We start from the raw sequence: 14,492 nt of genomic DNA, 5'->3' as shown, positions 1-14,492 counted from the left end.
TTTCACATTCTTAAAATAAAGTGGTGATCCTAACTGATTTTTACTAAGATTAAATGTCAGGAATTGTGAAAAACTGAGTTTAAATGTATTTGGCTAACACGGAACCCAAACCGGCTGTGCGTGTGCGCCATCGTGCATACATTTATTTTCTCCCCCCACACCAAACACGATCACGACACGCAGGTTAAAATATCAAAACAAACTCTGAACCAATTACATTAATTTGGGGACAGGTCGAAAAGCATTAAACATGTATGGCAATTTAGCTAGCTAGCTTGCACTTGCTAGCTAATTTGTCCTATTTAGCTAGGTTGCTGTTGCTAGCTAATTTGTCCTGGGATATAAACGTTGAGTTGTTATTTTACCTGAAATGCACAAGGTCCTCTACTCCGACAATTAATCCACACATAAAACGGTCAACCTTATCGTTTCTAGTCCTCTCTCTTCTTTCCAGGCTTTTTCTTCTCTTGACTTTATATTGGCAACTTTCATAAATTAGGTGCATTACTGCCACAGACCTCGTTCGTCTTCAGTTACCCACGTGGGTATAACCAATGAGGAGATGGCACGTGGGTACCTGCTTCTACAAACCAATGAGGAGATGGGAGAGGCAGGACTTGCAGTGCGATCTGCGTCAGAAATAGAACTGATTTCTACTTTAGCCCTTGGCAACGCAGACGCTCGTTGGCGCGTGCGAGCAGTGTGGGTGCAATAATTGAATAACATGGATTTCTACATTTATTTTGCGACGCGAGCAGTGTGGTCAGCCTATAAGGTGTATGTAAACTTCCGACTTCAACTGTAACTGTAGACGGCAGATAACAGTGTCTAAGTTCCCCTCTGGTTCAGGTCCAACCAGTTGACTCTACCTTCACAGAGAGATGGGCCTGAAGGAGTTGACTGTCATTGTCCTGTATCTGTTTTCTGTCAACTGTACACTAACAAACACAGCATAGTAGCATACTTAGCCCGAGGCAACAACGGTCACATACCGGAGAACAGAGAGGGTAGGAGAGGAGAGGTAGAAAAGGAGCTGGTGAACAACATTCCAGGGAATATGTAGGTTTTAATCCCAATATGGCAACCAACTCCTGACACACACACACAGACACACACAGACACACACACACACACACACACACACACACACACACACACACACACACACTGTGGGAGAGAGAGCAGGCAACTGACCCCAAACAACCCTGTAGCTAAAGTGTTCTGGCCCACTTCACACACATGCACACAAAACACACACACACTCACGGTCATCTTTCTCGGGCAGTGCTTACATAACAGCGGAACATTAGTGGAAAGTGTCCAGTGGTTTAATGAACTCCAGAGAGCTCTTCCACGTTCAGCATTTCTGTCAACTTATTGTAGGACAAGATAACACTGACAATATTGTTATGGGAAAGAGGAGAGGGAAGGGAGAGGAACAGGGAGGGAGGGAGAGGGGAGAGGGAGAAGAGAGGGCTAAAATAGAGGAGAGAAATATGTAGGGAGGTCACAAGAAAGGCATGAGGGGAGTGAAAAAGAGGAAGGGGAAGAGAAGGGGGGGAATGTGGTGCAGAGCAAGAGAGAGAGAGCAAGAGCGCGAGAAGACGGGAGAGAGAACGAGAGGAAGACCGAAAGCGAGAGAAAGAGATAGATCGGGGGAACAGGGGAAAACTGAGAAACACATGGCAGGAACCAAGCAGGAAATGCAACATTCCAATCTAGAAAGACCGCCCATCTCCCTCCCTCCCTCCCTCTGTGGCGGGAGAGAGCATGAAGCCCACTCTCCCTTGGTGTCCATTACTCTGGGGTCTGGCCTGGGAGATTCTCCCACAGCAGCACGACTGGGGAGACAGAACCGGTCAAGGAACTCTAACACACACACATACAACCTGTATGATCTTTCTCGCTCTCTCCCTTTACCTCTTTCCATATCCCCTTCTCCTTCGATTTTCTCCACATCCCTCACTCCATGGCTGGCCGTTGCCATGTTTAATATGAGGAGCTGGATCATGTTCCATTAAACATGGGAAGGGCTGGTTGAAAAGGCAGCAAAAATAAAGAGAACGAGGTAGAAGTGGGTGGAAAGAGAAAAAGAGAGAGAGAGCAGTCTCCACAGGGTCACATTACTTCGCTCCAGTGAGGATAGTCTTGTAATAATAAGGCGGCCATTGTTTGGATAGAGATGGGCGTCCGACCAGCTCTCTGTCACAATACCTCAATCTGTCAATCAGCGCCCTTCACTTTGCCTTTCACAAACAGCAGCCCTGTGCCAGAGTATTCCCCTAATTCAGTTTGACCAACATATCAGAGGCATATCAGTTTACTGTTTTTCTGAAAGTCCTTTTTTGGGGAGAGAAGGAATTCAATAACCCTTCATTTTAATGACTCAGATCTCCAGTTCTGGTTGGTCAGGGAGGGTTTGGGGAGCTAACAGAGGGAAAGTGATTGTAACTGACTGTTTGAAGACCTTTGGCCCTCTCCCTAAATGAGAAAAAGTCGTCATAAACGGACCAAACCCGGCAGCAGCCATTTTGACAAAGCTGACATGCTTCCTCTCTCTGGAGCCCTTTCATTCCTTCTATTGCTCTCTTTTCCCAACTCAATCACAATCTCTGTAATGTGGTTTCATTCTCTCCGCAACACACACAAATGTTCCTGATACAGGCCCAACTTTCGGAAACACAGCAAACCTCCTCATCCGCGCATATACAACTTCCTAAACCCCTTACCACATGTGCGCCACACACACACATGCAACGCGCACACACACACACACACACAAACACACACACCCACAGACACACACACAGTCTTAATGGGAAGCATGTGCTACAGAGATGAGAACCCTCTTCATCTCTGTCACTCTGGCTGTGGATTGATTTGGCCTTCCTCTACTGAGCTATGACAGGGACAATCCCCCCTCACATCTCTTCCTTCAACCTCTCTTCACCCCCTTTTCCCCTCACTTCACCCCTGTCTCTGTCACCTTGCCCCCTACTCCCTCTCACCCCTCCCCTTTATTTACCCCCTCGCCTCAACCCTTTCCCTGTCATGTTTCTGGAACAGCAGTGTAAAGAATATCAACCCCCCCCCCATCTCTCTGGTCCTATAATGCCAGATTTACAATACAACGATCAATCACAAGACTGACAGCAGAGGGAATGACTCAGACTCAATGCTCCGTCCTACTCTGTCCCAGTAGACAATGAAACTACCACTGACATGCATCACACATTATATGACTATATCGCTGGAAAACATGCTTTTGATTAGTACTTCATCTGGATTCAGGAGTGAGTGAGATCATCCCATGACAGCAATGAGAATGTGATCGGGTCCTTGACAGGAAATGTTCATGTGTCCAAAACAAACTCCATCTGGAAGTAGAGCAGGACCAGGGTATCAGAGCAGGGAAGTGCTGGGACGGTTTCGTCCCACAACACTGATACTGTACTGAGAGTGACACGTCCGCCTGGGGACCTAGTGAATGAATGGTCCAGGGTGTATGTGTGTGTAAATGAGTGAGTGTGCAAGTATGTATGTGTCTATTTGTGTGTGTGTGTGTGTGTGTCTGGCCATGCCTTTTGCATTATCCCCCTCACCCCTACCTCCCATGAGTTCCAGGAGTCCGTCTCCCACACTGTGACACATTCCAGAGTGGTAGTGGCGGTCTGTTCCCTCCCTGGGGTTAGCAGGTACATTGCCCTGGCCCCAGTCACAGGCATTGGGTTACCCAGCCTCCCACTCTCCCAGCACCAAGGTATGCAATGGCTCTTTTAATAGGCCCACAGTTCATTTCCCTCCTAAACAGTTACAGTATCACACCACCCATCGAGAAAAAGGAGTAGGAATGAAGAGCACTTCTTCTCATTCCTGCAGGGGGCTGGTGGGTCATAGAGTTGATTTCAACAGGTTGTGTGTGTGTGTGTGTGTATATGTGTGTGTGTGTGTCTTTCTGTGTGTGTGTGTGACAGAGAGAGAGAGGGAGCACTGTGGCTCAGAGGGTGTTAGTAATTCACTGAAGTTGCGTTTTCATTAATTAATGAGTGTAGTGATATTATTAAGAAGATTGTGGATAATCTGCATCCATTGTGTACATCATGTGAGCTCAGAGGAAAACAAGAGGCATTTGGGTTATTCCTAGGCTGAGTAAGCAGACAGGACTTTGGGCCTCCTCTACGGAAGCACGCGCGGGGGGGGGGGGGGGGGGGGGGGGTATGAGGGACTCATATATGAGATTGATAGGAAGTGACTAAGGAGTATGGAGATAGAAGGGGAGGCTGAGGGGGCAAGCAATTACATAGAGAGACAGCACTACAGAGAGAATGAGAGAGAGAGGAGGTGGAAAGAGTAAGACAGAAAGAAAAGGAGTGAGTGGAACAGTCAGACATTCCAGTGCTGTGAGTCAATGGTGCTAGGCACTGCTTTGGCAGACACTTACCACCACCTATACGACTCAACAAAGGCCCCAGGCTCCCTATTGGCCCGGGTAGGGCCACCATACAGAGAAAGGAAGGGGACAGGACATGGGAGGGATAATCAACACTGGTTCAGATCCAAACACACACTGAGACCAGACAAGAGACCAGAGCAGGTCATTGTTCTTTGTCATTTGAGCATTTCTTGGAATCCTGTCAAACGGCAAGAAACAAATCCCTGTACTGGCCCTCTGGTTAAAGAGAATAACCATGGCATTCCCTCTGGAATGTATCTTAACAAACAAACACTTTTAACGGATATGGACTCTGGTTGGCTGGCATGTCTTTGATGTAATATGACTATATTTCAATGGGTTAGGTATGAATAGGGTAGGTGTAGGCCTAGTATCGTTGAATTTGATATAAGATAAAAATGAATGAAATAAATCCACTTCCCTCAACATCCGGTAAGGATGACATCATTCCATAAGGCTTTGTGGCAAGTGGGTCAATTAAGAAAATAAGGGTACATTTGTTAGCCTGTAACTAGTGTGTAATCAAGAGTGGACTAAACAGAACAATCCACAACTTCCCTTTAATGGGGAAACAACAACTACAGCTCATATTTAGCTTAGAATGACAATTAATGTTCTTAACCCTGGGCAACATGGGCTTGGGAGGCTCACAGGGATATTGGTATCCACAGTACACCACATATCAGTTTTTTTACTCAAAACTATTACATAAATGCACTGTAATTTAAGCTTTAAAACTGCACAGACTTGGTTCATCCAGCCATGCACTGCAGATGTCATAGTAAAACTCCTTGTAGACTATATGTATCGCACTAGAGTTGTGTTCTGATTATGAGGGGGTCCCTGATGAATCTGTTATCACAAAAAGGGTCCCTGGCCCAAAATGTTTACAAACGAACAGTTATGAATATATCTACTGTTCCCTGGAGGAGGGAACGAGGTATAACATACTATTGGGGAGTCAGCGACGAATCATACCAATCACCTGAAGAAAACTGAAATCCCGCCCAATGGATGCCGAGCCCACTCTCGGAAGCCCTGCCTTCTTGGCTATAATACCAGGGCTCGCATTCATTTCCTCAATTCAGTACAGCTCTTCAGCGAGCCCAAACCCCCTGCTCCAAAAATGGGTTACAGAAAGATACCTTTTGCCTAATACTTACTCGAGAAGCCTGAACTGTCAGAGCCCCATATAGGGAACCAGAACCTGCTGCAACTTGGCTATGCGCACTGACACGCTGTCACTGCAGCCCAAGTCCATAAACCCCACTGTTCCAAGAACAATACTTACCTTGCAAGCCTTGAATGTCAGAAGTCTTAAAAGGAACCACAAGTCCAAAACAACAGCACACGTGCTACATAGAATCGACCAGAGTCGATGAACCACGGCATCCCGAGGCTAAAAACCACAGGAAACCTGCAGTAACCAGGAAACTGTGTACTTGTGCGCTGCCGTGGCAACCCAAGGCTCAAACCCACAGGAAATTGTGGTAAACTGGATAAATGTGCAACCTGCGCACTGCCTAACACCCACTCCAGGACCCAGCCAAAATAACACTATGAGCCAAACTGGTAGCAGTAACATCCAAGCGATAATACCTCACAAATGTATGTGGGGAACCCCAAATCGCTGCAGCACAGATAACGCCAATCGTCATGCCCCTGAACAGTGCCCAAGAAGCCGCCACACCCTTAGTGGAGTGAGCATGCACACAGCTAGGCAACCCTTGTCCGTTGCAGTCATATGCCAGATACTGCTTAAAAAGCGCCCTACCCCGATCTGGATTAGCTAACAGACAAAAAGCTGTACACAAACGCGGATATCCATGGACCAATCCATATACGTGCATAATGCACACAGCAGAGGCTCAAATGGAGGCTCACAAAGAGCGTCCAAGACCAACGTCAGGTCCCAGATCGGTGCCATAGGCTTAGACACTGGTCTGAGCCAATGCACGTCATTCAGAAACCGCATCACCAGAGGATGAGACCCCAGGGTAGAGCTGTCAATCTCTACATGACACGCCGAGATGGCTGCCATATAAACCTTCAATGTGGAAAAAGAAAGGCCCTGCTCAAAAAGCTCTCGCAAGAACATCAAAATGTTCACCAAAGAGCTCTGAAAAGGAGAAACTCCTTGAACCTGACACCAACCCTCAAATGCGCGCCCCTTATATGTATACAACCCGCCGACTATGGTCGTAATCATGTTCGAGGGTAAACTCCTGGCCGTCAAATGCAACCTTTCAGGGGCCAAACCCACAGATCCCATATCTGCAGTTGTGGGTGAAAAACTCTCCTGTGTGCCTGGGACAATAGATCCCGACAACACTGAACCCTCCATGGGTCCCTGCCCAACAGGAGGATGATTTCTGGGAACCAGGGTTCAGATCAACAGATCCTTCTGACGAACCCTCTCCACGGTGGCCTGAATCAGGTCCACCGAAGGAAACGCATAGAGCAGGATGTCACTGATACACCAAAGAATCCATTCCCAATAGAGAGCCCAGATCCCTCATTGAGAAGAACAGACGACAATTCACATTTCATGCGATGTGCAAAGAGCTACATCAGCCCTGCCGAACCGGTCCCATATTTGGGCAACCACCGAGGGGTGCAGTCTCCACTCAGTAGAGATAGGACCCCTCTAGAAAGTAGATCCGCACCCACGTTGAGAGATCTGGGAAGATACATCAACCTGGCGACGGGAAATGCATATGAGCAGATAACGGGACAGGTTTAGGAGAGAGAGAATCCCCGTCCCTCCCTGTCTGTTGATGTACACTACCGCTGTCCTGTTGTCGGACCTTACCAACACATGCTGTGCCTCCAACATCGGCACTGTTGACCTAATCCCTCTTTCCAAATAACCCACACATAGCACTCCCAATCCCAGTAAGGTTATGTCTGTCGTGATCACCCTGCGGGACACTACCCGGCCCATGTGAATACCCAGCAACAGCAGTCTCGGGTCCCTCCAAGGAGTCAACTCCCTTAGGCATGACGCGGATACCTCGAGCAACCAATGGCAGTGGTGAGATGCGTCCAGACGCGTAGCAATCACCAAGCGCTGAAACAAGCACATCAAGTCCCAAAGGCACCACAGCTATCATAGAGGCCATCAGACCAAAAAGGTGTAGGCCACACCCTCGAAATTAAACCGCTGTGGGGGGGATTTATAGCCACATGAAAATATGTATACTTCAGATCTATGGATGCGAACCAATCGCTGGGACTGCTCTGTACACCTGAAATAGGGACCACCCGAATAGCCTGCTTTTGAAGGAGAGAGGCAATGTCCTCTCTCAAGACAGGTGCTAGGACCTCGGGGACCCTTGACATAATGCTGCCACGAAATGGAGGAGGACGCACAGCGAACTGCAGACCGTACACCTTTCGTCACCATCCTCATCCCCCATGGCAAAATTGTGCACGTCTGCCAAAAGACAGAGCACGCTGCCAGGCACTTCGGCAACCAGTAACTTTCCCACATTGACCAAACCACTTGGGAGCACTGTTGTCACAGTAAATACATTGGGGAGGAGGGCCCAGAGAACACGTCCCCTCCCCTGGCCTCCAGCTAGGGTCGAGATGACTGCTTCTTCCCCCGTGCTGCGGACGAATCTGCTTTTCACACCGCTCTCCTTCGAACCAGCACGGCGTCTGTGCCAAGACGTCCAGAAGCACCAACATGGTCAAACACGGAACTCGATGCCGGGAGCAACCCGCCTTTGGCCTGGACCCTTTCCTTCACACCTTGGGAACTGCCGAGCCACCCCCATGAAGGAGTTTCCTGTGAAAAGGACCCGAAGAACTGCATCCTGTTTTGGTTTCTCCTCGAAACGGGCCTGTAAGAACTCCATAGCCGAGCCAAACAACCTTGTTGGAGAAACTGGCTAATCCAAATACAACTGCCTGTCCCTCTCAGGAATCCAGGACAATGTCAGTCAGAGGTGGCGCTGTGCCACCAGCTTCACCCCCATACTTTTCTCCACAGCCATGATAATACAGCGGGATCAGACAAAGCACAAAATCTGCCGGAGCACATACTTTGTCAAGGAGCTCTGAAACTGGCTTCCCCGTCTCCATGGTGTTATTCCGCTCCTGCAGCATATTGATATGATACATCTGCAGCATCCACCCCTAGGTGATCTGCCGCTCTACGACACAGCTCCATCAAAGGTACATTAACCACCAATGGTTCACTCTCCCCTGCCGAATCCAAAGCCGGGGTTTTAGGCTGCCCTGGTCTGATGTCATCCAATTCGAACTCTGAAAACCCTCCAGAGCCAACCAGGGATAGTATACCATCCCCACACTCTGAACATTGCCAGAGAAACCGGGATAACACCCGTATCAACTAACCACCACTGCTGCCCTCTCCCGACAACACCATTCTAGAGGTAGCTTCAGGGGAAGAGCCTTTGCCAGCAGCCCCAATCTTTCTCAATATCAGCACAACGCCCAATGGAAGTTTAACCAAGCCGGAGACAATGGTCACACGAACAGGTCCGACCCAAAGCCTCCTGAGCGTGTTTCCAACCCAGGTAAAGAGAACAGCACTCATGATTATCTTTCATTTTTTCATTGTGAAACCACATGCCCCGGGGCACGGTCGGAGGTTCAAACTCGGCTGGTTAGCCTTTTTGAACTTACTCTTACCTGGCCATCTTACTCAAGCAAGGAAGCACTGGCTACACAAGCAGAGCAGGAAGTAGTTAGCTTTTAGCAAACACAAAAATGTATAAAGACCCAAAACTTGCAACATTAGGGGGACGACTACTCTCTCCCCACTAGCAGACACCTAAGTCGGAGCCGAATCTCTTAGTCTTTGCGTACTTGAAACTTTGTAAATTGCATGACATGATCTTCGTTCAGGCGAGTGAAGAGCGAAGAATATAGGAAATTAATGCAAACCCTGGTATTATAGCCAGGAAGGCGGTGCTTCCAATGGCCCAGCTCGGCATCCATTGGCCCGGCTCGGCATCCATTGACCCATTCGTTTTCAGGTGGATATGATTAGTCGTTGACTCCCCCATAGTATGTTCTACCAAGTGACCAGCTAAAAGGAAACCCCTGATGTAAAGCATACTTATTGTCTAGAACGATACAAGTTATTTAACACGTTTAGTCTACATGTCCTCTCTTTGACTATACTAACCCGTCTCCATTATGTGTGCCAGCCCAGCTATCCCCCTGACTACTACTAGCCTACCACATTCATGAGGAGCAGAGGGACATCTGTCCACATTAAGTGAACCTACAGGGGGATAACATAATTTAACAGGAGTCTCCACACAGGCAAACAGAGCTACCCCATGGTATTATCACACAACAAAGGCTAGAGGTTGAACGTGAGTGAAGATACATGTAGACTGATAATAAGCTCACACTGATAAGGCTCATTCATCTGTTGATATGAAGAAGCAGGAAAGCTTTTTGAAGACCTCCACAAGCAAAATTAAATGGTCCTATGTCTATGTCTTAACTACTGTATAATAAATGTATAATTAAAGGCATAAAATGTATTTATAGAAGGCAATGCTCAGAAATGAGCACAGGACACAAAAATGCATGAAAGGTACATTAGTCAATTACAGGATTTATGGCTGGCTCATATGGAAGAAATAAAGGGGGTGGGGTATTGTATTGGTAACTACTGAATAAACGTGGGACAAGGCAACATGTAACATTATCTGCTGTAACATAGTGTCAATGTACTGCTACAGTACATCACATTTGTTGAGAGAGAGCGAGCGAAAAAGAGAGTAAACATGGTCAATCCTTCCTGTGCCAGTACAATCCCAATAAAAAGGTAACAACACACACACACACACACACACACACATCTGCAGACTGTCAAAGTCACGGTGTCAGGGTAGACTGACACAGGTGTGTCCAAACATGAGCATCATCTGATCACTGTTATTTCCATGGAAATGTCTACAAATGTATCTTGGACTACTGTTTCACTCTCTACACAAACATACCTCTGGTAGCGTGACCAACAAATGGCCTATCCAATCATACACTTTTACAAGACATGGCAAACAATATAAGCAAATGTTTACAGTAGCCTAGACTATTCCGTTATGTAGTCGTGTCTACCTTTCAATGAAACTTCACAGAGAAACTACTACACCGCTGCTCCGTTGTTGACGTCCCTGCTCGGGTATTTCCAAAGATTCGATGAAGAGCGGATATTGTGCAAAATTCCTCAAACTATTCTAAAAATGATGATACGACTAATCCATGTTACTTCACGGGTTTCCTTCGAATAGCATGCTACGTTTGCTCTTATCCAGATAATAACGCGTATGCGTCCTTTCCCATTTCAACTGCTTAAAACGTTGAGGAATATTTTTTTTCCACTTGACTGCGCTACGAAGGCAATGCATAAAATAATGGCCCCCTTCTACAAACCGCGGCAGCAGTGTATGCATCTGAGACCGGGCAAGTGCAACCCCCAACCCCCTCGTTGGAAAGAAGTCCAAAGTTTTCAGGAGGGAAATCCCTCCTTCTCCAGTCTGCTATAGGAAGTAAGACAATTTTGCCGGCTTTTCTGTTGGCTTTTGGAATCGTCGCTCAGGCAATAACAAAACATGACAAAAGCCTTTTTTTGTAAGTTATTAAGATATCAACTCTGCGGGCCTGCCCCAAAGCCACTCCACGACTGAAAGGGTAGATGGTTGTTCCAGTCAGTCACTATTTTTACGCATCGTGCAGTTAGTTACCTACCCAATCAGTGTCTCTCCAATGCCATTGTATACGACCTTTTCGACGTGAAAATGGTTGCAAGAGTAAAATATATGTCCGTAAATGTACTGTATCTATATGAGAAGTTTCCATCTTTACAAACGCACATAGACCCGTGGTATTGTTCTCCGGCTTTTATTAAGTCATCCTGTGTAGTTTTACAGATGTGCCTTAATACCACAGGATGGAGACCGCTTTGGAAGTTGAAAGAGAATGGCAATAAGCACGTGAAGATAAAGGAGTCTCCAAGGTTCAGTTTGAAATCGATTATGCATGGTCTGATGATTCAGACAAAGTCAAATATATACGGAGTTAAATTCCAAGTATCTAAAAAATATGCATTTGGAAACGTTATGTCTCCAAGACAGGCATGCAACTTGTATGATGAGAGGCATCTCCCTCATCTGTCAATGACTGTGGTCCAAAGATGCAATAGCAGCACATCTCAAATTCCTCTCCCAACTGTACAAATGCTACAGGCCAAGTCCATGTTTTGTAATCCAAACCAGCTCTACAGATACCTGGGAAATCAAAGTATTAGGCCTACACATGACATTATTATCTGAGAAGATTTTTTTTCCCTCAAAACACGAGGAGCATTATGGAGGAATAGCAATTGAGAAAATAAAACAATTCAGAGCCAAAACATATAATGCATTTTAATCAAGACAAAGTCAGAATATTCTACTGGGAGAGGAAAGTGAATTGCACCATGGAATGCCAAAGTGATTCAAATGTACTGATACAGTCGACTCCTGATTTCAGATAAGTGCACTTTACATAACGGGCAATTCCACGATAATGGAATGATGCTTTGACTCAGATTTTTCACTTTAAATTGTTTGCCAAACAAACCATACATCTCTATGCACAATAACTACTTTGAAGAATTTACACAAAAAAATTCACAAAAGCACATTTACTGGAAATGTGCAGATGCAAAGTTTGTTAACAGAATTACGGTATAATCTCCTTCAGGTTTTTTATGCAACTACAAAACTCTTAAATATCTGCTCCAAATTGATATTCAAAGATGTCTTACTGAGCTACAGTAGGTAAAGTGGATTTACATCCGGTAATGAAATTATGGTAACAGAATTACATCATTGGTCCCTGATCTGTAGTATATAGAAATGCATAACTATGGAAATTAATATAATTATCTTCATGGTAATGAATCCTGAATAGGTACACAAAGGTAGAAATGTGCAATATCTTTATTTAGCATATTTGGGTATTATTCTTCACACTGGCTATTATGGTAATGAGCTCCTCCCCCAAACAAGACCACATGTGGTTGGTTCGTACCAGACCAAATCTGAAACAATCCGACATCTGTTTCACAAGTTTGGACATCACAATAAAGCACAGTGGAGTACAGTTCAGTACAGTAAAGTAGATATGTTGAGTACAGTACAAAATACTCTACTCTAGTGTGCTCTATTGTACTGAACTCTACAATACTGCACTGTCGTAGCGTGACTATCATTAAATGTGAAGACTGTAATATTATCAAATCAATTCTCTATGTAATTATTCCTTACGTGATTAAACTAATCATGTAACTTTAATTAACTAGGAAGTTGGGGCACCACGGGAAAATGTTTATAGAGTCTCTATTTCCGAATTAACTCTTCAGATATTTTCATATCTTATCGATTACAGTCTTCTATTAATGTATTATTACCTCATCAATCTCATACCTGAATGTTGCAAACACCTTGGATATCTGCACAAACCCTAACATAAATCATGAATCAGCGATATACAAATGGGCTTAATTATTTATTTACTAACTAACTAATCAATCACAGAATTACATAAACACACAGTAGGTCATACATTGGTTACTAACATGACACAAAGAAAAGTCCCTTGTGGATGAAACCGATATGATGGCTTGGTAGAGAAAGGAAAGGGGTGGGGACAGCTCAAAAGCGGGAAATTCAGAGTTGATAACTACACTCATGGAAATGCTAATTCTTTGAACATGAACAACAGCGCATTCGAAAATAAATAGCAATTTACATATTTACGAGTGTATGCCTTTGTTGTCCCTCTCTGTGATTGCCGGTCCGCCTGCTGGATAGATTGTCGACAGAAAGTCTCTGGTTTGTCCACCAGAGATCAAAGTCTTTCGTAGATGTATCTTGTTATAATGGATACGTCAGAGTACAATTTGGTAATTCGACCGGTTGCGTTTACCAGATTAAATTACTTAAACAACTGCAGCTTGAATAATTGTTCTTTAGTTTGTAGATTTCGTAGCCATTTCAACGTGGGAATGATCTCCCCATTCTCTGGCCTTGTCCTTTGTAGAGTTGCCAACCATTTCCACATGTAGTGACATATTCCGTGTTTTCTGGTCCTGTCCTTTGGTAGAGTTGCCAATCATTTCAACATGTAGCGACAGCTCCCATGTTTTCTGGTCTAATGTAAATTTTGTCGGAAGTGGGTTTTATACTTAGTAGAAAAGGGGGCGTTCCATGACGCCGTGTAATATCTGTGCTCACCGGGGCGTGGCCACTGACTGATCCTATGTTACTATGAAAAACATTTAGAAGACTAAGATCACATTGTTATCATTCCAAAAGTATTCCTATACTCAATCATTTATTTTATACAACATTCAGATGCAAATCCCATAATTGAGACGTGTATACAAACAAAGAAACAGTCATGTTTGTCTCCTGTCCTTCATGAGGTCACCAAATGAAACAAACGCTACATGACTGTTCCTTAAGTGTCACGTCCTGACCAGTATAAGGGGTTATTGATTATTGTAGTTTGGTCAGGACGTGGCAGGGGGTATTTGTCTTATGTGGTTCGGGGTTTAATGGGATATGTATTTATGTAAGAGGGGTGTTTGATTTATGAGTTCCGGGGTTTTTGGGTAATGTTCTTGTTTTGTATTTCTATGGTTTTCTATGTTGTGTATTTCTTTGTGTTGGCCTGGTATGGCTCTCAATCAGGAACAGCTGTACATCGTTGTTGCTGATTGAGAGTCATACTTAGGTAGCCCTGTTTCACGTGTCCCTTTGTGGGAAGTTGTATTCGTGCACTGCTATGTTTAGCCTGCAGAACTGTTAGCTGTCATTCGTGGTTTCGTTTTGTTGTTTTTGTGTGGTGTTCGTAATAAAGTAAATATGAGTATTCACGTACCCGCTGCATTTTGGTCCACTTCCTACGACGGCCGTTACATTTTGTTTCCATGGACCACTCCAACTGCTTGGAATACAGAAATACTGTTCAATTATTCAACCTTTTGATGTCCAAGTGTCTC

General features: G+C 45.1%; 1 protein-coding gene across 3 annotated transcripts in view; it reads right to left on the bottom strand.

Annotated features, from left to right (window-relative positions):
• LOC106603473 (angiomotin) overlaps positions 1-11,081 on the bottom strand; it is a 50,923-nt gene extending 39,842 nt beyond the window's left edge. The window contains exon 1 of one of the 3 annotated variants that reach the window (XM_014197209.3): positions 10,562-11,081. The gene's annotated coding sequence lies outside the window, so the exon portion shown is untranslated. The remainder of the gene's footprint in view (positions 1-10,561) is intronic. The other 2 variants (XM_014197215.3, XM_014197214.3) reach the window with 2 other exon arrangements.
• Between the last annotated feature and the right edge of the window lie 3,411 nt (positions 11,082-14,492).

Source organism: Salmo salar, chromosome 04, assembly GCF_965601325.2.
Source record: "Salmo salar chromosome 04, fSalSal1, whole genome shotgun sequence".
NCBI lineage: Eukaryota > Metazoa > Chordata > Actinopteri > Salmoniformes > Salmonidae > Salmo > Salmo salar.
The sequence above is the reverse complement of the archived record's forward strand: the minus strand, read 5'-3'. Positions and strand labels throughout refer to the sequence as shown.